The 24,011-nt window shown below is 33.3% G+C and overlaps 1 protein-coding gene across 2 annotated transcripts in view; it reads right to left on the bottom strand.

Moving 5' to 3' along the window:
• Positions 1-24,011, bottom strand: part of RapGAP1 (Rap GTPase activating protein 1) — a 181,261-nt gene that overhangs the window by 101,207 nt on the left and 56,043 nt on the right. Inside the window, exon 1 of one of the 2 annotated variants that reach the window (XM_086837182.1) lies at positions 10-615. The exons of the other annotated variant lie outside the window; for it this stretch is intronic. The gene's annotated coding sequence lies outside the window, so the exon portion shown is untranslated. Of the gene's footprint in view, positions 1-9; positions 616-24,011 lie in introns of those variants that run through there. 2 annotated transcript variants of the gene reach the window in all.

Consider the following 24,011-nt stretch of genomic DNA (forward strand, 5'->3'; position numbering starts at 1 on the left):
ATTACTTACACTTATTTAAATTGACTAAAATGTTGACTAAGTTTTATTATGATAAAGAAGTGATTTTTATAGGGTTTTGAATTGGAAATTAATTTGATTTTTAATATATTTTATGAATATATATCATTTTATTATATATTATATTATTATTATTATAATTATATTATCATATATTATATAATTATTCAATATTATATGACATTCCTCTATTAAACTAAGTTTAAATATATATTTGTATTTCTCACAAGCCACTGATAAGACTTTAGTTAAAAACATAACATACAATTAACCCACAACTATTTTCATATTTGATGATATTTTCTTATCACATTAAAAAATGGCATGTATACAAATGTATTTATCTTAAAATTTTGATTTCACTTTATCTTAAATTATTTTGAAGCATTTTTAGCAACGAATATACATTTTAAACTATTTTTTTAGCTTTCACTTCTTCTCTAACTTATTAATATTATTTTTTTTTTTAATCATTGTAGTTTGACTATCTTGCTTTTATGTTATTTCGTAACTAAAAGTTCGTTCAGATTTGTTTTTGGTTTCGTTTTGAAAGCCGCGTCGCGTCGCATTGCCTCCGATTTTCCAACTGACCAGCAACAAAGAATCGGAACAGAACCCACAACACAGAAGTCAGAATCAAGCTATATAGAACTGAGCATTAAATAAATATTATCTGGAGCATTCCCCTCGCTCTTCTTTATATTTTCTGCTCTCCATCATTCATTTTTTGCTTCCCTTTGTTTTTATTACTTTGCACGTTTTATGACATTATTTTTTTTTTTTTGTATTCTGAATTTACTTATATTTCTTGCAATTGGATAATTTTAATTATAATAGGTAAGTGATAAAATATGGGGTATATGGAGAGAGGTTAATAAAATTGAAGATTTTTAAGAATAATAATATTTAAAGCATATAAAGCATATTGATAAATAAAACTTTATATTTAAAATATAATTGCATATTTATAAATAAAACTTAAGAGTTAATTTATTAAAGATTATTTTCCTTAACAATTAAATATTTCTTTCGGCTTAGAATATCATTAGCATCTTTTCATTATCATTATTTCATTTTCATTTTATAACTATCATTTATATTTTTTCTTAGTTTTAGGGTACCATTTTAGTTTATAAACTCAACTTAAGCATTCTTACTTGCTTTATTTTGCATTTTCAGTTTTTCTCTCTTTTTCCGGCGATAAAGAACTGAGCCAGAATTCCGCCAACTCAGCTCTTTTCTATTTTATTACCGTCGATATATAAATTAAGCGTAAAGTGTTTCTATATATACAGTGATTTTTATGTATTTCTTGTTATCTTAGGCCTCCCTTGACACGCCCCTTGAATAGAATCGATTGTCTAGTTTTAGGGCGTAAATCAATCAGCTACTCGACTCAATTAAACAATCCATCAATCTTTTTTCCTTATCTAAACTTTATTCCCAGGTGCGGGAGTAAATTTAATGTTTCTTTTAAAGAACAAATTTCATGGTGAATTTCCTATTCATTCTAAATTTACATTTAGGAAGGAAAACTCGGATTTTTAAATGCATCGATGAGTCAATCTGGTTTACGATTCCATGGGTCACAGCCCCAAGAACTTTAATGGCTCTTTAAAAAAATAAAAAATCGGGTTGATAAGAAAACAGACTTAAAGGCGTCGCAATGTGGCATATTGCCAGCAAAGGGGAATGAAAACAGATAGAAAGAGAGAGTGGGGGAAAAGTGGATGCGACAACAGCATTTAGCTGCAGCAATCGAGTTATCGGGTAATCGAATATCCAGCTAATCAGATAAGTCATAACATGCAAAACAAATCGAACGATAAGCGAGATGGAAAGCAAGAAAATGCAAATTAAAAGTAGGATAAATATAATTGACTTTGTGGATACTCTAGGTTAATGGGATTTTGAATTTTATTAAATGGATTTTAAAATTCAAAGATTGATGTGGTTTTATTAATTTACCCATTGTAAAAACCAGTGATTCTTAAAATATAAAAAATTCAAAGTTTGTCATCTATATTGGTTATATAAAAATCAGGTTCATTTTCGATTAAATTTCCTTTTTAATTGATTAGTTGTTTTGTCTAGAAAAATATTTTCTTTGAAATCCATTAAATCTTAGTTTTAATAAATTATATTATATTATTTTATATAACTTGTTATACCTTTTTATATATTTTTTATACATTAGTATATATATTCATATTTTTTATCATTTCTTTTATAGAGTATTTTCCAAACTATTATATGATATAAAATCAAAAAACGCAAATCGAAATCGAATTCGCAGTTGCTACTGTAACGGTTTTTGACCACGCGAAAGCCGAGTAAGATTTATCATGACATTTCCTTGATGACGATACTGAAACCCCCTTTTCCCCCTACCAATACACACTTTTCAGCCCCACTGTGTGTGTGTGTGCGTTGTCAAAATTACATTAAAGCGGAAATCGCCTGCAACGCTTCAGTGCCAATCGACAGAAGACAGCCAACTGACCATTGAGATGGAGGAGAAAAACAAAAACAAAACACAAAAACTCAAACTGCACTAGCTGCAGTCTCAAATGACTACACTGAAATAAATTTATTACGAAAACTAAATGATATAGAAAATTAAAAAATTAACACGATAAAAATATAATATATTTACAATCCCTTCCTTCCACTTTAAAATTTAATTATAAGATTGAATCGAAAATAAATCATTACTACTCTTAAAATATTCGCTCTTTTAATTGGTCATCAATAATTTTACATGAATATTTTTACGACATATCAAAGTTTACAAATTTCTTATCTTAGCCAAAAAATCATCAATTTTAATTTGGAAACTTTTCCTATGTTAGTTTATATTAGGTTAATATATCTGCGTACTCACTTTAAAATTAAAAAATATTACAATTTTAGCCCATTTTTGAGAATTTTAGCCCCTTATAAAATTTTGAAAAAATGAAGAAAATTAGTTTTCTCCCGGAAATGCCTAGATCGACTCGGCTTTTGATGTTGATCAAGAATATATATGATTTATAGGGTTGGGAATGACTTCTTCACTGCTTTGCAAGCTTCTGACTAAAAGTAAAAGATTATAAAACACTGTATAAAAATGCTTCATAAAGCGAACTATTAAATTTTTATTAATATTAATAAAAGTCCGAATTACCTTATTAAGATCTGTCTTACTTTTCTTAAATATTATTTCTAGCAATTATTTTAATTATAAATACCAGTAATAATACTGATACAGTCAAACTTGACCTTTATAGAACTAAAACACACTTTTAAAGATCATCACCAAAAAGATCTTAATTGTTTGCTGTGTAAAGAGGGTAGAGGGTGTGCTAAGCTCACAGCACCCGCGACACTCGACGACATAAATCAGGCTCAGTTTGGGGGCGACTGTAAGGCGAGACACTAGCCTTTCGGCTTGAAGTTTTTTTTCTTTTTTTTTTTGAGGGGTTTGAGGCAAACATGTCCAAACTGTCTAACCCCTCTTTACCACCAAGCGAAAATGTGCGTAGCTGAGAGAAACGTAACACAGGCAGCAAAAACAGCACGCAAGACACTTGTTTACAGTGGGAAAAAGTCCTTAAAAATAAAAATATTTAGAATTGATTATCATACAAATTTTAGTTATTATGAAAGGAAAAGAAGATATTACAATTACCTTGGTATTTTGTAAGTTATTAAGTTATTTCAATGCTAAATTTTTACTTAAGGAATGTTTTGGTTTATCTAAAAACTTTGTTCAGTGTCCTTGTGTTTCAAAGTTGATGTTCAAATTGGAGAAGGAGTCTGAGACTGATCCGTAGACTGGACCTAGCGAACATATTTCATTCCATGGACATAAGACACGAGACTGTGGCCTTAATTGACATGTGTTCATTAGAAGCGACTGAGGGAGCGGGTTTTTAGTAAGGGTATTTGAGAGGAAATTGTTGTATCTGTTTGGATACGAGCTGTGAAAATTGTAATCTTACATGTTGCATTAGAAACTGAACTAAAGGAAATTTTTCTTAACCTGTTGACATAGATATTATTATTATTATTATCATTCTTTTCTTTTCTGAATTTTGTGACCTCAAGTCTTTCCTTGGTTGTTTGCCTAAGAAAGTCGATGGCCTCAGGCATTATGATATTATTTCACTATGTAGAAGTAGTTCCTTAAAGGAGTTGGATGTTTTTGTGACTTTGTCAAAGTTAAAAATTAATATTAAATATTACTTAAGGGACATTCAAAGAAAGGTAAGTCGATATATTTTCTATATTTTCCAACAGCCTGAATTTGGAGTATTTCATGTGAATATACAGACAATATTCGAGATTTCTAAGAACCTTAAGAATCTGCTAACAAAGTCTAAAGCCCAAACCGGAGCCCAGATCTATTTGGTGGTTTAAGAAAAGAATACCAGAGTGTTTACCTATCAAAAGTGAAGATATAATAGGGCAAGGATAACTATATCATAATATTACTAAAAGAAAAGTTACTTATCATAACAAAAATTCAAACTCTTCCCTTAAATCCTCTCCCAATGCCATGTGTTGATACTTCCCAGTTCATTTACCAGATGTTCTACTTAATCCTAGTTGCTTATCCTACATTTGACCTCCTTGCTAATTGGCCTTTGACAATGTTCAGCCGAATGACGTCCGAGCAGAGGGACATACACACAGCTGTTTGACCTTTCGACCCTTTATTGGGGTGAGAGTTGAGAGAAGAAAGCGGCATAAGACAACGACTCCGATAAAAGTTATAGGCGGCCATAAATTAAAATGCAAATTAAAGGCAATCAGACGATGAGACAAATGCCTAATAGTGCCGAAAATAGGTTTGTGAGGTTTGAGACCAAGGCAATAATTATCGCTCTGTACTGTCCTCTTTTCTTTTTGCATGACCCTAATTATGGCCAATATTTGGGCAATAAAAAAATAAGATGTTGAGTCAGCCAAGTGAAAATGGTCTAGGAAAAGTTGTAAAAAGGCAACGTCATCATCTTAGTCGCACGAAAAAAAGTTTTAATTAAAAAAATTGTAAACTTTGTTGGCAAGGCAGGATAAATATATAAAAAAGCGGAAAAACTAAGTGAAAATGCCGCAATTTTTCAGCTGGACATGCGACAAATAAGACAGGACATGTCTCTGCCAGTTGGATTTTCTTTTTCAGCTTTTCCTCTTTTGCCTCCTGGCAATCCTGTAGCTTTCGTTGTATTGCTGCTTTCCTTCGTGGAATCTAAAATCAGCTTAAATTTAATTTTTGCGCTGTCCTTTTCGGATGGGAAGAGGACGAAGAAGGACACCGGAAGTGAAGCCAGGAGCTGTTTGCTTTAGTCCTTGGCTTAACGCAAGCTCTTAGATGGGCCTCAGGATATGGAAACTTTGCTTAGCAAACTCCTTTGCTTGGCTTTTGCTGAGGAATTCCAGGAAAAAGTTTGGTTTTTGGTAGGAAAACACAGGGTGCTAGAAATTGAATTATATTATATATCCTTTAAGAAAATACTGTATATTTACTTAACAAATTAAAGAGTTTAATGCATATTTCCTTCTTATATTTTCTGTACTATTTCCTTAGTTCAAATATAAAGTTTTGTTTCTCTTCTGGAACATAAACCAGTTTATCATTAGTTCTCTCTACCCTCGAAAAAGCTTGACTTGAGGCTGTATCTTTAGGAAAGGTTAAGGTGAAAAGGCCTAAACTTCTTGTAGGAAAGATGATGCCTTTTCGATTATTCAAAGTTTGCGATAAACCAATAAAAAGGAAAGGCAAAACTTTGTTGCCGCCCTAATAATTCTTGAGTGGCACAATATAATTTCTATGGCGATGGAAATTCGAGGCGTTTCCAGGCAGTTAACAAATTGCTTGGCTAAGCGATTTGTGTACAAGTGCGCAACTAATTAAGAATGTGGAGGGACACATGAGCTGCGCCAAGGACACTCCTACCCCCCTCCACCCCCATATCTTGCCACACGCACACGTGCCACAAGTGGCAGCCCGGACTAGAAGAAGCAGCAGCAGCCACCAGGATTAATGAGCTGCCACTTGAAGCACTTTCAACGCCAAAACACAAGGAATAAAAAATGAAAATGAAAACAGAAAATGCGAGACAAATGTGGCAACAACTTAATTTTCAACATGAGGGGAAATTAAGGAAATGCACTTAAATTGTGGGTGAAATAATTAACAAGTAGAGAGCAGCTGTGTTCCACCGAAATGCATTTAAATTTACAAATAGTAAAAAATTTGTCAAACGCCTACGATCCCTTCCAGGCATTATCCTTATCTCAGGATCCTGGCAAATGTTGCGTAACTAAGTGCGGCCTTAAGGGCACACTTTCACCCCTGCTTTCAGCGATCCTTTTTCTCGAGTCCTTTCTACCTGCCTTTAACGGTGAGATTTTCCTATCACCAGGATGAACCTATCTTATCCTTAATTAAGTTGTCGGCACGCATGGAAATGTACAAAAAAAGAAAGAACAAAATATAGAGACACCTTTTGACACTTTAGGCTGAGCATTTGAATAGAGATCCTGAGACACGTGGTATCCTGGCAGTTGAAGCGTATCAGGAAGTCAAGGATATTGAGTTTTTGGATGATACTCGTTATTTTTTATATTATAAATTATAATACATATTTCATTAAGACATTTATCTTCACCCTTAACCTTTAAGTTTTCGCAATAAACTACAAAATAACCAGATTGTTATTTGCAAAATTATTCCCAACAAATTAATCGATTAGGAACCCCTTTTACAACGTAATCCGCAACCTTGGCCGTCTGCTGACAGTTCCCATTCAAAGCTTGTCAATTGAAAAACTCATTGAAAATCAATATAAAAGTACAACAAAAAATAAAGTAATAGTGGAGAAAAACTAGACTAATGCCAAAGTTGCACCTGAATACCTTGACCATGGCAGGGGAGAGTGGAGGCGAAATACCCGAAAGGGGGCACATCAATTATTTGTGCACAATTTGCACACGAAATGACGCCAATTAGCAGTGAGACACCTGCCAAATGGGAAGCACACCTGAAATACGGGGGGAATTCCGCATTTCACAGAATAAATACTTAGAGACGAGATCGAAAAGCGGGGACACACAACTAGAGCACAGCCAAATAGTTGACCCCGTTCGAAAAATAGCTGGAACCCAACGAGGAAGTCAAGTTTCCTGGCCATTGTCACGTGCTGAACTCATTTCTGAAGGGGTTAAAAAAGGGACTTGGGGAAAGGGTTTATAAAGTCCAAAAATGGGTTAAGGGATCATAAAGATTATAACCTAAAGTTCAAGTTGGTAACTACAATAAAGTGGGCTTTAAATCTTTACTATTCCATTTGTAATTCAATTCGTCCTTTAACCCAATAAAGTGAATAACAAATGAATTCATTGCTTAACTTTTCTCTCAACCTGTTAAAACTCAAATGTGACTAATAAAATAAAAGAAACAAATTCCTACCCAATTGTTATACAAAAGTTTCATCTCATTAATACTTCATCGAGTGAATTGTGTCACCTCAAACCCATCCCATGAACAACTTGTTTACAAGACGAACTTCTCAAGACGTACTGAATTCTGCGTCGAAGGGAAAACAATTCAATTTTCCGTGGAAAAACCAGAGCACATACATACATATATATATATCTGCAAATGTCTTTTGTCGTGGAATGGCATGCGTGGGCGGCATGGAGATGGGGTGACCCAAATCCATTGCGAGCGGAAATGGAGAATATCAAATAAAAATGCAAAAGAATAAAACTAGGAGCAGCCATAAAAGTCCAGCTATTACACTGAGAAAAGGAGAATACACTGAGGTATTTTTACTATACTTTATTATATTTTTAATATTTAAGTATGGATTTACAGGGGGTTTTAAGTAATGTACGTAAATTTATGAATAAATTTGTTGGTTAAATAAATTGTATAGTATTTATAGGGAATTAGAAAATGTTCTGTTCTATTAAATTTATTAATTATTTGTATTCTTTCTTCTATTTAAAAATCTTGAAAAGCAGTGAAGTAATCATTTCAAAACTTATAATCCATATATATTCTTGATCAGCATCAGCAGCTGAATCGATCTAACTATGTATGTATGTCCGGTTGAAATAAAATTTTTGAAATTTTTTTTCGATTTTTGCAAAAAAAGATAAAGGGTTACATCATTAAAATTTTCAAAAATTTGCAAAATTTTTAATTTTTTTATTGAGTATGCAGATTTGTAAACCTAATAAAAACTTACTTAGGAGAGGTTTTCGAAATTAAATTAATGAATTTTTGGCTTAGTTATGATCGATTGCACATTCGATTTCTCTGCCTTCCTTGTTTGTATATCTTTTCTTATTTCATGAATGCATTTATGGGTTAAATCTATTTTATTATATTTACAAGAACTAAGAAAAACACTCTGGACTTTAAATATTATTAAAGTTAATATAAAAGTTGGCCAAAAACTTAAAGATATTGGATTTTAAAAAGGTTTTATCCTATAAAACAAAATTTTATATTTCACTTATCTTATAGATTAACCTTATAAACCTTAACTAAACTATATACTATATGGTATATGGAACTTAAAGGTTTTGGATTTTAAAAAGGTTTTTACATTTTCAATAGTTTGGAAAATATATATATAAATTTTTCACTATGAAAAAGACTTTAAGGATATTTTTCAGCATATAAATAATAAGCAAAACAAACATCTGTCTAGATAATGGATAGACCAAATAAACCCTAAAATAACCTGAAAACCACCTTTTAAAAAATATGAATCATAAATAATTCGTTAAGAAACTTTTTTAATACTTCCAAATAGAGTTCTATATATTTAACTCATAATTTTCTCGCAGTAAAAGAGAATCCTCGATGCTCCAAATCAGTTGGACAAATAGAACCAGTTCTAAGGGGTCGGTGAGTGAGGAAAATCGGAGGCTTGGGTGGGTCAAATGGGGACAAGAAAAGTGTCCCTGCCCGACTGTCTGCCCGGGATTCATAAATAAAACAAAGTGGCGCCAACGCGCGACAAAATGACGCGTCGCCTCAATATCTGTAGCGGGTGAGTTTTTCCTCCTTTGGGGTTTTTCTTATTTTCCGGGGCACCCTGAGCGTTCCATCTCCTCCTTCTCCTCCTCCCCCAATTGATGTTCATTGGCTTCACTTGCCAGAGAATAGCTCTCGCTGTTTTCCCTTTTTGCTGACCCAACTCCGCCAAATATCGATTTTCTTGGTGAAACATTTGTCTGGTTTTTAGTCGGCGGCTACAAAGAGCAACTAGTTGCGGGTTTTCCACTACTCCGCCTCCACTCTCTTTTTTTTTTCTTTAGTTTATTGTTATTTTCCTAGCTGTGCAAGTGCAGCGAAGAACAATTCTAGGGGAAAAACTGCGGAAAGCGTATTGATTGTTTCCTTTCTAAGAGCATGTCGCGTATAAAGGAAACGAGACTTTTCAGTTTTTCTATTTTTTGTACAGGGAAATTTGCCATAGTTGAGCACTCGATAGGGGGAGAGCCATAATTTAAGGAAAACTTTTGCCAAAACAACTTAATTTGTGTCGAGTTTTTACGAGGCTTTAAAATAAGAAGAAATAAACAGGAATTCAACTAGAGAGGTTTTGAGTTGAGAAAGTTATTAAGTTTAAGTGTGAACGAGTTATAGCAGGAGTTTGTTAATGTCTTATAATTAAATTTTGATTACATTAAACTATTAATGCTAAAGGCATTTAACTAAATTTAAAAATTTAGTAAAAAGTGGAAATTGAAATCATATCAATTTTGGTTTAAAATTAAATAAAAAGGAGACTGAATAATGATGGGAAAATTAGACATAAATTTTGTTGGCATTATAAAACTATATGTATGTAAAGAGTAATATTCTAAAATTAAAAAGTTTATTTTTATGTTAAAGTAATAGTAATTTGTTAATATATAATAAATACCTACAATATTAAATACTTGGTAAAATATTTTTATACTTGTTTTAACAAATAGAAACCAATCCGTATTTAAAATATTGTAAACCAAGGTCCTAAATGCATTTTTAAACCGAAATATAAATATAAACCCTCAAAATATATTATCAAAATTAATGTGTTATATTTTTTAAAAATCAAAATATGTTTTAATATCTTAATATTTCATTTTTTCACTGTAATTAACTCACTGCCACATTTGTTGATACCCCACAGTACTATTACCAAGCAAACATTGCTAGGAAAAGCAAAGTATTAGCCCATCAAAAATTTTCCTCCGCCTCCCATGGCACTAACCTCCCCACCCCTCCCCACAATATGCAAATTGCAATTTAAAAAGAGGACAAAAATCGATCGAATGCGAGTGCAATTTATGAGGGAAATGTCCTTGAAGCCATTTAGGAATCGAATTATGCATGCCCACTCGTTAAAGTGACAAACATCAAGCCACGAGCTCTTGCTCTCTCTCCTCTGATCGGATCGGCAAAATGCGCTTTTTTCGCCATTAAAATTTATGGACCTCGGGGAGCTGAGCGTAAATACATATATTTCAAATAAAAAAGGGGCTGAAGGCCAGAAATGTGTGCCAAAAGTGCAGAAATTTGTGCAGAAATTAACGAGGGGAGGGAAAGAGCATCATCCCGATGGGGTGGACTGCACTTCGGGGGGTGCCGGCATGCAAATTTTCTCTCGCCCTCTGTTGTTGCCCCTGATGAGGTAATTAAATTGCACGAACCGAATGCACCGCGTTTTTGTCACATTTTTTTTATGTGTCATTTCCTTTTTATATACTCTAACTGAGGGTGCATTAGTTGTTGTGGGAAATGGGGATTTTTGTTGGAATTATTTCTGAAGATATTTGGATTCAATTGGAGAAGTATTGGTTGAAACTAAAGCCTAGTTTTTAGTGAAGGATATTTTATTTTAAGGATATTAAAGCTATTTTATAATTTACCAATGTCTAAAAATATATTAATATTAAATATGTATGCCTTATATTTTATTTTAAAAGTAAAACAAAGATAACAATAAACAAAGATTGAAATAAATACTTTATAAAACTTTTTTATATTTCCCGAAAATATGTTAATAACATATTTTGTGAAACTTTTATTTAAAGGTCTTTAATAAAGCATTGATATGATATAATTTACAGCTGTCTCAGAACATTTTATATATTTTATTTTAATAATCAAACCAATAAAAACTAAGCATATAAGCATAAAAACATTTAAGCAGTCTCCGAAAGTATATTTTTATTTTATGATATCCTATTTTAACATTACTTCATAGACCATCAAATATTCTATATTAAAATGGTTACTTTTCCAAAATATATTTAATTATTACAAGTATTATATTTCTAAAATTGTATGTTACAAAAAAAATCCCTTCAAAAGTAATCATATATAATTACATAAATTCTTTTTAAGCATTTGTAAATTCCCTGTAGAGATGATATTTTTCATAAGGGTATACAAAATTCACCATAATTTCGATTACTTGAATTTTTTTAAATATTTTTTTGTTGCTGCTTTGCTAATAGGCAAATCGTGTTCGATTAATGCCAAACGATTTCCGATCGCGAAGTGGTTGGGCTCTGGAAATGGAAATGAAAAACGGAGTGGGTCGAATGCTTCCTTGTTGCACTTAAGTAGCTGCCGCAAATTGATTTCACGCTGTTTCACTGCTCCACTTTGGAAATAATAAAAAAAAATTATATAAAAAAAAACCAGGACAAAGTCCCAAGTCCGAAGGCGAAAAAAATCCAGGACAGAACAATGCTGCACCGCAGGAGAAAAGTGCAAGAAAAACAAGAGGGGGAAAAGTTTTCCTCCTTTACGCTTTTCCTTACTATTTGTTTTTTGTGTTTTATGCTTGTTTGCTTAGCTTTTCTTTAGAATAAAAATAAAAAAATATAGAAAATAGATTTTCCCTTTTCATTGTCTGGCCTGTGCAACCCTTTCCCCGGGAAGCTGGGAAAAACTCCGCTGAGCCGTTAGCCCAAATTCCTTGGTCCAAGGGAAAACCGAAACATGAAGGAAAATGAAAGGAAATAACCAAGGAATACTTTTTGTGGGAATTCGCACAATTAGGGCGAGGCGAGTGGTCCTATTTTATACTCCTTCGGGGGCATAGAAAAAGGAAAAAGGAAATGCTGAGATACTTGAGGTTTGCTTTTCTTTTCTATAACTCTAAAGGAGTCAGGGGAAGAAAAGTCAATGATTTTGTGGGATATATTTAATGAGGGTCAAGGGATGGGCTGGCATTTTTGACAGCATAAGATACTTGAAATTTTGGCAGTTTTTCGAAATATATTTCAATTTGTTATTAAATGAAGTCAAAATTGAACATTGTTACAGGAAGAATTTCGATTAGGTTCTTGAAATATTAAATTTAATAGTAATAGATATTAAAGATATGTTCTAATATATGAAATAGTATTTTAAAGATATTTTCTGGATTTCTTAATGAATAATCCCATTGTAGGTAACATACTTATAATCTTTTCTACTGTCTTACTTCATTTACAGCCCACATTTGGCAAATTTCAACTTCCAAAGCCATCTCAGTCTTCTCTAATGGACGATCAATCAATCACGATTGAATCTGCGGCAGCCGGTGGCAAGCATTTAAATGCAATCCGAGACGTTAATCGCAATTGCAAATCAACTCGAGACGAGATATGCAAATAAAAGTATCTTTAAGATACTCGAAGCGAGGCAAACTTTTCACAGAGTCTGCAAACAGCTCTGGCGTTGATGGTCACATGTTAATTAGAGAAAACGCAGACTCAGACGGAGACAGTTTCAACGATTGATTGATTGGCTCTATATGTCTAGGAACCCTTTCTAGGTGGGTCGTAATTTTCTTAATAACAGTAAGTGTGGCTAATATTTCATTACTTAGAACAAGTCAAACTTGTACATAAAGTATGTTTCAATTTGTTATTAGAGATGGGAGAGTGATTGGTTATTAAGAGAAGTGTTTCTTTAAATATATATTTAATTTAAATAAAGGTAGATATATTTTAAAACAAAATAGGTATTATAATTATCAATATATGCTACCATTTATTTTAAACTTAAACTTTTAGTAAATTATAAACCAAGAACAATACCTATTATTTTCTAAAAAGTGTTCCAAATATGTATAAAGATTTTCACCTAAACTAAATATATTTGTTGTACTTTATTCTCACACTATATACCTTTATCTTCACTCTATTATCTCTGAGAATATAGCAGGTTCCAGATACTTAGAGCTACGCGTAGTACAAGTAGCCTAGACAACGCCCACCAACAGCTCCCCTGCATCGATTTAAACTCAGAAATCGCCCCCAACAATTGTGAAATTTATGTGACCAGTTCCAATTCCAGTTCCAAGAGTCTTTGGCCTAATCGACTGCCAATTAGAGGTAATCAGCAATCAATATCTGGCATATTTGGTCAGCTGTAATAAAGATTTCCAGATCTGCAAATTCTTTTCAGAGCAACCTCCCTCACCTGGCCATTGTTTTGGACTACCTTTTGTGTGAACGAATCGGGACCGGAAATGCAAACAGGAAAAAAGTCAGGGTCTCTGCTCTGACATCGATATGAGGTAATAAAAGGGTTTTAAACAAAAACAAAAGCCACACTACATTACAAAATCCAACAAATCCAGAAAAGGAGAATAACCAGAAGCCATCCCAAAACCCAATAATTCCCCCCCTACTCCCTCAGTGAAGTGCAAATATTTTTTAAAAAATATTTCAAAAGTCGCGTGCGCTTGTTTTAATGCATTTTTGCACACTTGACTGAGTGACTGACTGAACCCTAAAAGCAAAGGGTTATGATTTTGGGTTAGTCCCAAACCGGATCGGGATTTTAGGGGTTGTGCTATATTCCGTTGCCTGCCTTTTGATTTATTTTTAATGGGCCTCTCATATTTTTGCACAGTCCCATAAACTAGCTGACAATATTGATTTTGCTCTCGGCCTGATCTATATTTTATGAGCTGACAATTGGACAAATCGTGGGTTGACCCAAAGGTAGGGGTAGAAGAAGGTTTAGGGGTGATTATGAAATATAGAAACTGGTATTTGGGAGCAGCTTTGTGACTATCATAATTTTAAAATGTATTATTTGTATTGTACTATATTTTAAACTATACAAATTTCCTTAAAACTAAGTTTATTGGGAATTTTAGAAGCAAGTGTAGAAAGAAATATATGGAAATATTATTTGAAAATATTTTGAAAAACATTCTAAGCCATATGTTAATTTTGAAAATATCATATACATCGAGTTTGATGTACAAACAAGTTCGAACTGTTCTATATCCTTATAAATGTCATAACCTACAACGAGTTTGAAATACAACCAAGTTCGATCTATAATATATTCCTACAAATATCCTAAAAAACCTACCCCCGATCTTCAACTCAAACCCAACATGTTTCAAGGATAACTCCCTAAAACCCAAGTCCTTAGAACCTCATCAAACATGTTGTCCTTTCCCTAAAATATTTCAAGGGTTGTTTGTTTTTTGTTAAGATACCAAACCAACCGCAAGAATTTCTTAAAAAACCAAACTAGTTTTCTTTTTTTTCCCGAGATGAACAATTAGGAAAACCAACAACTGACAGCTTCCATTGAGCTTCTGTTAACATACACTTTCTTTGTGTTTATTTATGCATTTTCCTTTCACTTGATTTCATTTTGCGGCTAAGGTCGAAGGGAAAAATCTGTTTGCCAGACATTTGCATTTTCTTCAACCCTCAAAGCATCAATTTGCTGACCCATTTTCTTAATAATTTTCTTAAGTTTCCTCCCCCCCATCCAAGGTTTTGTGGCATTCAACTGGAAACACTTTAACTTCAAATTGAGTTTCAACTTTCTTCCAATTGAGTTGGCCTGACCTGAACCTTGGGACAATCCCATCAAAGTTAGGGCATTGACTTGTACTTATACATTTTATTTTATTTTTTTTCAAAAATATAATGCAAATTAGGTTTTCTTTTACACATGGCTGGGCTCAAGTGTCTGATTGATATTTTCAAATAATTTACAGATATTATCTATAGGTTTTCAGTGGTAGGAACTTATCTGTGCAATTGAATCTCGTTCGAGGCTTACATTTATCCCTCTCCGTCACTCTGACAGGTCGAACGAATTACCTTTTTTGTTTCTCCTGCCCACATTTTGCATATTTTGAAATGGAATTTTTCAAAAAAAGAACAAAGATGATGCACAGCTTCTGGTAATGCTCGAACTGTGTCTAATTGCGTGAATTGTGTATGGAGTTTACAATGGGATTGATGGACTCGCGTCAGAATATCTGTCTGTCAGTTTCAGAGTTTGTCCATTCATTATGATCCTGCTTTTCGGGGTTGCTTCTACTGCTGCTCTCTGCTCGATTTAATTAAATTTTCTGCGCCTGCGCGCAATTTTTTACTCATTTGCCTTTTGTTAGGGAGTTCGAGTTCAGTTTTGTTCTCTACCAGCGACCCACACGCCTTTTTTAAACTCAATAGAGGCTCGTTTTTATGCGGTTGAGGCTGACCAGGTTGACCGCTCTTTGGACACGCCTACTTGGTAGTTGAAATTGAATATGTTTTGTAATCAAATACCATTTGGGGATGTCTGTAACTGGTTTTATTTTAATTGAATAAATTTCATTTTACCTTAGTATTTAAAGAATAGTTTTTTACTATTAAAGGGTTCAGTAAAAGTATTTTTCAGAGCAAGAAAATATTTTATAAAATGATAAATAAATATTTAGATATAAGAAGAGAAGTAAACTTATTTCCTGGCAGTTGAAGTCTTTTTCTACCTTAAAGATCTTGCATAATAATATAAATCATAGTTTAGATTCTACTTTATTAGACTTTCTTACTAAATATCTTCAAGGAATTTCTATTGCTGGTTTTATTTTATTTAAATAAATTGTTATGTTCCTTAATGTTCGAAGAATAGTTTTATCTCGTTAAATAGTATTTTTCTGAGCTGGAAAATATTTTATGAAACTTGAAGTAATTATTCAGATAACAATTAACTCTCTACACTTCTTTGCTGTCACTTTTAGAATTTTTATAACTTAAAGAAATTAGATAACTATTTAAGTCATAGTCAAAAGTATTATAATATATTTTATGGAACTAAAATAATACCTATAAGTAATTTTATTTCATTTAAATAAATTGTACTATTTTTTATTGTTTGGAAAATAGTTGTATCTCATAAAATGGTTACATTGAAGTAATTTTCTAAACTAAAAATAAATGTTTTTAAATTATAAAAGAAAATAAATTTAGCTAAAAATTAGTTCCCTGAACATATTATACCTTTCATTTAAGTGATTTGGATACCTTAAATAATTTTTTGAATAATATAAATCGTATATAAAATTTGTATTTTTGAAGTTCTATCAATATTTTCTACACATATTATTTATCTTACATTACAGATCAGTATCTTTTATATCCCTTTTTCCTGATTTCCTCTGATCCAGTCACAGATAAATCAACTTATTTCCAGTTGAACTCATTTTGTCAGCTTGGCTTTAGGTCTTCTTACCTTTCGGCATTCACTTAATCAAAATTTTGGAATCAATAATTAATCAACTGATGGCAAAAGGCCCCGGAAATCATTTGTCGCTGGGAAAATCATTAACATGCGTACCAACAAATTCCCCTTCACACCCCCTGACTATGCAAATTTTTTTCGTATTCCCCGTGTTTCAGCCTCGACTCGTGTAAAGTTACACACACAAAACAGATGGAGAGGGAGGGCGAGGCTCCTGTATAAAATTTTATCCAGAAAGGATAATATTCGTACAACATAATCAGAGTTGAGCGGAGGCCCTGGCATTTGCATATATTACAACTTATGCTGGTCCTTTGATGTTTGATGAAATTAGCAAAAGGCTCAGGCTCAGACTCCGGATCAGGCTCAAAATCTGCTCCAATCCCCGAAGTATTAAATTTATTATAATGATGTCAATGCAGGAAGGCCACTCGCCCTTATCTTGCTTTTCTTTTCATACCCCTCTTTATTTGTATTTATATTTATTTTGATTTTTATTTGTTTTCGTCGGCAGCTTATTAAACCATAAATAAGCAGGTTAGCATGGCAGGATGTTCGCCTCTGCTGTGCGGAAATTATGAAAATACTCAAATTGCCCACATCCTGACCAAGGAGTTTTCCTTTCTTTTTCCTTTTTTTTGGCGGCTTCCTGGCTACCTGTCTTCTGCAGGCGTTCTCCTTTTACTCATCCGCATTTTCTTGGAAAGTCTTTCCGTCCATTTCCGTGGCATACTTTGCGGCTGTTGTGGCTTTGAGTGCGCCGCCTCGTGTGTTTGTGTGTGTGCCCGGGTAATTTATCATGCGAAAGCATAAGCAAATTATGGCCCAAACAAAAGCGAGCCTGAAAGGTTTTCATAAATTTAAAGGCCACTCAAAAGGCTTTTGGCCACATCCTCGCACTCTCACACTCGTTAGAGCCGTTAATGAAACATGGCAAAGTTTCTGCGGGCCAAAAGCAAAAACCCCAAACGCATCGCCAAATTGGCAACATCAATTAGAGTGGTGGAAAGTGGGTTGGGTTAGAGAGGGGAAAACATATGCAAACTAGTTACCCGGTTTTGTTGGTTTCAGTTTCAGTTTCAGTTTTAGTCGACTTTCCCAGGCGCCGAAAATTTCGCTCAAAGTCAATTAAAAAGTTTTTGGTCAAGTGGCAGACGCTTGACAACTGAAGTAAATGTGGATGAAATGCAATGGATTTACTCTAGGTGAGATATCTATATGTGTTTATATAGATATATTTATATATAAAACATATATTTGACTCTGGGATTAGTATATAACTTTAAACAGAAATATATAACAGAATAAATAAGCAGCGCCTTAGATATATATTTAAAGAAATTGTATCAAATGAAATACTCTTTAAAGAAGTGATATTTTCATCATCAAAATTAGGAAGTAAATATATAAAAAGAAATGTTTGTTTAAAAGAACTCATTTAAGTATTTTTGATTTATTTTAGATAGAATTTCAAATATATGTTCTTGCATTTATTTAATAAATTCTTAGTTCAATATCAACATGTATTTATCTAGTAGCTAGATTTTGAAGCATAAATAAAATATTATTGTATGTTGCATTTTATTCCGAAATAAATTCTTATACATTTTTCTTATTTCCTTTAAATATATTTAAACAAAATAAAATGTAGAACATAAATTCAACCCCAATCATCGTTTCAACTTGACTTTTCTGCAATTTACACCCTTTGGCTTTCCCCAAACCCCCCTTGTATTACTTTACTCACAAAAAAGCATAGAAAACTTCACGGGAAAATTGCCTGGAGTATGATGTTCAGACCCCAATTAATTTTATCACATGCATTCGATCAAATTCAATTAAAAGTTAAACGCCAAAGCGCGTACGTGAGCCATTACTCAAACCCCGCCAAAGGGTCCTCCTTGGCAAAGTTCGAACCTTTTTGTTTTTTTTTTTTTTTGCAGCCGCAGTTATTATCATTGGACCAACAACAGGTGGCAGAAAGGGCACTTCGCATCGCCTCCCCCACAAAATGACCCCCATCAATAAAGAACCCATTGAGTGGCGGCAGGCTAAAAGGCTTTAGAGCCACCCCAAAAGCGTTTTTCCCCCGAGAGTCAGCCAATTTGCCGGGACTTTGTGTCCCTCTGTCTGTCGGCCACTTTTTAAAAGTGGCCATGTTTCAAAAGTTATCGAATGTTGGGGGAGGGGCAGGGAACTTTCCTCTCTTTTTTTTTATTAGATAGATGAGTAAGGGTTTTCCCTCACTCTCTCTCAGATAGGTGGATCGAAACTGTGGTGTGTGTGTGTGTGTGTGCCACATTCCAACTTGTCCGTAATTCAATCAGTGATGGAGGCATTCCCACACGTGAGATGTTTACGGAATGTTTGAAGAGCTCTTCGCTCTGGTTTAGTCGATTAGTTTAGGTTTAGTGATGACAATGTGAAGGGTTTTTGAAGGTTTTTATAGATATTTTTTAAAGATATATACATATTCTATATTAAGAAATAATTTTAAAGAATTAATATATAGTTCTTGATGGGATTAAGCTTAGTATTTTGTGGCATAACTTTGAAACGGATAAAACAAAAAAGCTTGTTTCAGGTTAATTTTATTTCTCATGTCATGCAGCTTCTAGATTTAATTAAATTTAGAAACTAAGAAACAGAATTCCTCCATTTTCATTAAAAAGTCCCGATTTTTATTTAAACCCTTATGATTTTAGTTTCTTTTAATTGTCTTACTTCCCTAGAAACCCCACGTGAGTCACGCTTTCATCCCTTGGTCACCTATCCACATGTGACTGGTCCACAAAATTGGTTTCTGCAAACTCGGGGGACTGGTGAAAACCACATCATCTACTCAGCAGGAGCCATCAGCACAAATGCGACCACATTAAGGTGCGAATAGAGCCAATAAGAGTCAAAAGAAGAGGACACCTCTCGCAGGACATATTCTCGCCTCGAACAGGACATCTGCTCAATAATGCAGTAATAGTACGTGTTGAACTGGGTCAGATTAAAGTCTGAGGATAAATCATATTTCTTTTTGGCAAACGCAACAACCTGACAGTCAGACAGGGCACTGAATAATCAATGCGAAATGCGTTGGCAATTACATAATTCCTGGAGATTCCAGACGATACCAGTGAGAGTGGGTTATATGTTAGCTGAGGATGGGGTGTGAAGGCTCATTTATCATGCTAATACCTTTTGGTCAGCGGCAGTTCGGGTTCCACATGTCCGTGTGCTGTTTGCCATCATTAATTATCAGCACACGGTGGCGTTTCGCTCTACCCTCTTGTCACCTGGACCACCTTCTCCCAGCCATCGTCCTCCTCCTCCTGTTGACACAACAACTTAAACATTTGCGCAAACAGGGAGTCCAGTCTGATGTCCAGTCTCTAATCCCCTGGACTCTTGGTAAATTCACGATGAAATTAATCATTCAGATAAAAAAAGAACAAAGTGCTGGGGATATAATTTTGAAAGAGATGAACCCGAAAAGGTGGCGATTATAAATTATTTACACGGGGAAAAATAATAGGTAGGTTTAGAACAAATTTTAGTAATAGAACTATTTAGTTGAAATATTTGTGAACAATTTTAATGATCAAAGTCGTCGAAATGTCAGCTTATAATATTTATAGACGAACTTTTATATTTATTTCTTGAAATATATTTTCTTTAATTTATCCAAATTGTAATTTATATCTTTAACAAATTGTTAACTTCCTGAAGTATTAATTTCATCTAAAAATTCTTTACAATTTGATTTAAGAACCTTCTTTTTAGTCTTAATAAAAATTGTGTGAATTTTAAAAACACTTGGAACAAAATTTAGTTTTCGAAATATTTACTAGAAAAACTTGTAAACAATTTTTAAGCAATAAAATTCATTGAAAGATGAGCTTATAATATTTTTATATATATATATTTATATTAATATATATTTATGAACGAAGGAAACACTTCAAACTTTGATAAATACTTTATAAAATATATTTTCTATAATTTTAATAAACTGTAAAATATGTCTTTAACAAATATCTAACCTTCTTTAGTATCAATTTCACCTAATAATTCTTTACAATTTGATTTATTACATTTAAATTCCAGTGCATTAAAAATTTTGTGTGGATTGTCACTTTGACAAATGACTTTCGCTGAACTAAATTTGCCTGCAATTTGCATTTAGGATAATCAATTTTCAGACATCCGATTTGCAAGGATATTTTATCCGCCAAAAAGGAAACCCCTTTTCGAGAGGGGCGAAATGTAAACATCCCCTTTTGGATGGGTTATGAATACTTTTGTCACCTCTTTTGTCGCCTCAGAGCTCTTTTTTTCGCACGTGGCTTGAGTTTGTGCAAAAGTTTTACACATTTTCATATGGGTATGTAAACGAATATTGTTCGGGGCAAAAGTTTGATTGATTTGGGTTCGTCCTTGTCCTCATCCCATTGATTGATTCGCCTTTGGATTAGTGTTCCACAAAGAAGAATAAAAATAATAATAAACTTTGTTATACGTTGATTGGTTATTTGATATTCATGACACTGCAGGAGGTGGGTCCCAAACAAAAAATAAAATAAAAATAAAATTCAGAGCGACTCGAAGGTGCCAAGATGACGATGTCGGAAGTCGAGGAAGCGGCGCGTGCCTTGGGATTAATGTAATTACTCTTGTCATAGGTTGTTAAGATGGATGATAGATAATGAGATGGATGGCAGGCTGAGTATCTCAACAGGCGGCGAAGGTAACTCGATGCCTCCGGAACTGGATGAAGGATAAAAGCGAAACGGGGATGGAAGAAGAATTCCCCAGAAGAGCACCAAGTGCCAAAGGGCTGCCTATAGAATTTGTTGAGGTAGGTTTATGGTTTATAAAGAAGGAAGAAGAAAACGTTTAAACAGAAACTAAATAATAATTTCATTAATGTATAATTTGTATGGCACTTAAAAGGTTTAGATTTCATTACAAAAAAATATTTTATATTTCCTATTCTCATACACTTTAATATTGATAGCCTTTCAGAATATTAAAACTTAAAGCAAGTAACAATGTTCACTAAGTATCTATAACCAGTAAGTATGTATGATCAGTTACTAATTTTGAACACTAGTAAGCAATGACTTGCAACTTTTGAAACAACACATTTCTGAGACGTGGCCGGTAGAAGACTCTTCGTTCCGGGGATGTCAGAACCAGTTGAGAATCATAGCACACATGTGCGAGATTTGTTTTGGGACAAAGAGCAAGCTATTTGAATGAAACTATGGAGTTTTTCTTCTATATAATTTTACTAGTATATAAGTTGGAGCATGGCGAATCCGTAGACAATATATTTATGCATATATATAGCTGCCATAGGAACGATTGGAATACTTTAAGAAAAAAATTGATAGCTTTTCAAGTTTTCAACCGATTTTCATTAAAATCGATATATAGCCAATCTATATAAATATAGAATTTTGTGTACAATTTTTTTGTCTTGTTTCTTTTAATTTATTTTGCAGTTTCATTTGTTTTTATAGAAAACCCTGTGTACTTTTCAAGGGCAAACCTTTATAAATTTTAATGAAAAAATCGGTCAGTCGGTCTCACCTAAAAGCCAGATTGTATCGAGGTGACCCCAATTATATTACAATATGAACTCCTAATGGCAACGCAGTATATAATTGCCATGCTCCATTAGGTTTTGATAGATTCGTGTGAACACTTTTATCCAATGAAATCTGCACGCCTCGGGAAAATAATAATAAAAAACTGAATAAAGATCGACTCACGCGATTGTCATCTAAACACAATCACCCACAAATAACCGTCATTAAATGCAGCCACAACAACACACACGGCTAACACACATAGCCACACACACACACAATCTCTCGAATAAAAGCCAATTCACAAAACGAAACCATCAATTACAATAATAGCAACAACGGCCAACAACAACAGCACTAATATTAACGAAAAAATGTAGCAACAACAAATCAGAGCACGCGGAAGTGTTTACAAAATGTCAAAGCAAATACAACAAAAAAGAAAAATAAAGTCAAGAAAAGGTAAAAGACAGGTGAGGGAAAGGGGAAGAAAGCATTGGTAAGAGGTAGGTAAGACTGGTCGCCCTTCTCCTCAAAGTTTCTCATGTCAATTTGGCGATTCGAAAATCAGTTCAAAACAACAACAAAAGCCTACTGCAAATGGGAAATGTCCAATATCAGTGGCATTTTTGGCCCAAAAAAAACTGAAAGAGAAACATTAGAGCAAGATGCACTTAAGATGCTGCGGAGAAGAGGAAGTTGAAACTGACAGATACTGAGAGAAAAAGTATACCACCAAAATTAAAAGAAAAATAATTTTAGTTAAATATGTATAAGCTATGATAAGCTATAAGAATAAGGATTAATATATAAGGTCAATAATTACTATATCAGAGATATATTAAAGCTATGAAGAGTTATAAAATCATGACAAATGTACAACCTTTATTAAAAGTATTATTATGATTGATAAAAAAGGAGCTTCAAATAAGTTTAAGAGAATTTACAATGCATTTAAAATAAATTAAGGAATTTATGAAACATCTCAAACAAAGTACTTTAGCTGCCAAATTAATTGTAAAGAACAGAGCTAAGTTATTTATAAACAAGAAGTTTCAGAAAATGTATTATAGATTTAAAATCAATTAAAGAAATTAAATCAAATTAATTGTGAAGAAAATGTAAAAAGCATTTAATCAGCTTCATTTTAATTTTATAACAATTAACAATCGATTGATCTCAACGTAAAATCCCATAAAATTCCGCTTGTAAACTACATTTAGCAATAATCAATCAAAATATATCTATACCAAATTCCCTTGTTAACTCTATACTAATCCCCAGTGTTATTTTCCCACTGTGTAGCTACTCTACTTGATGTATTGTCCCTCTCCATTTCATTTATATCACTGAGACGCATTTCACCCAGCTTGGAGTTGGTAATGAAACTCCAATCAACAACGTGGGATGATGTCCACTCCATGGGTCACTCGCTGGTTTACCATTACCAGTCAGAGGGGGCAAAGCTGTTGTCTGGGACCGGGACATTTGCTTCTTTCTTTATTTTTATTATTATTTTGGTTTTATTTTTTTTTTTGTATTTTTTGTTTCTTGTGAGCATTGTTTCGAGTGTCTTGTAACTGTGGCAGCAACTGCAGACAGGCGACGGAGCAGAAAGACGTCGACTTTGGTGATTGCGTAACGCAGCCAAAAGTGGAGCAGAGATCCGACACTTTCTCCGCCCCCAACAACGCATTCTCTTTTCGACTTTATAACTCTGGGTATATTTATTTTGTTGTATTGGAATAATTAAGGCAGTTGTTTTTAAAGTGTTTATATATGCAAACGAACAAAAAATAAAGAAAAGATACAAAAGTAATCTAATATATATCATATTTCTTAAATGGTATCATATATCATATTATTTATATCAT

The sequence above is a fragment of the Drosophila serrata genome, unplaced genomic scaffold (assembly GCF_035046125.1).
Source record: "Drosophila serrata isolate PLE 108 unplaced genomic scaffold, ASM3504612v1 contig_302, whole genome shotgun sequence".
In the NCBI taxonomy this organism is placed as follows: Eukaryota; Metazoa; Arthropoda; class Insecta; order Diptera; family Drosophilidae; genus Drosophila; species Drosophila serrata.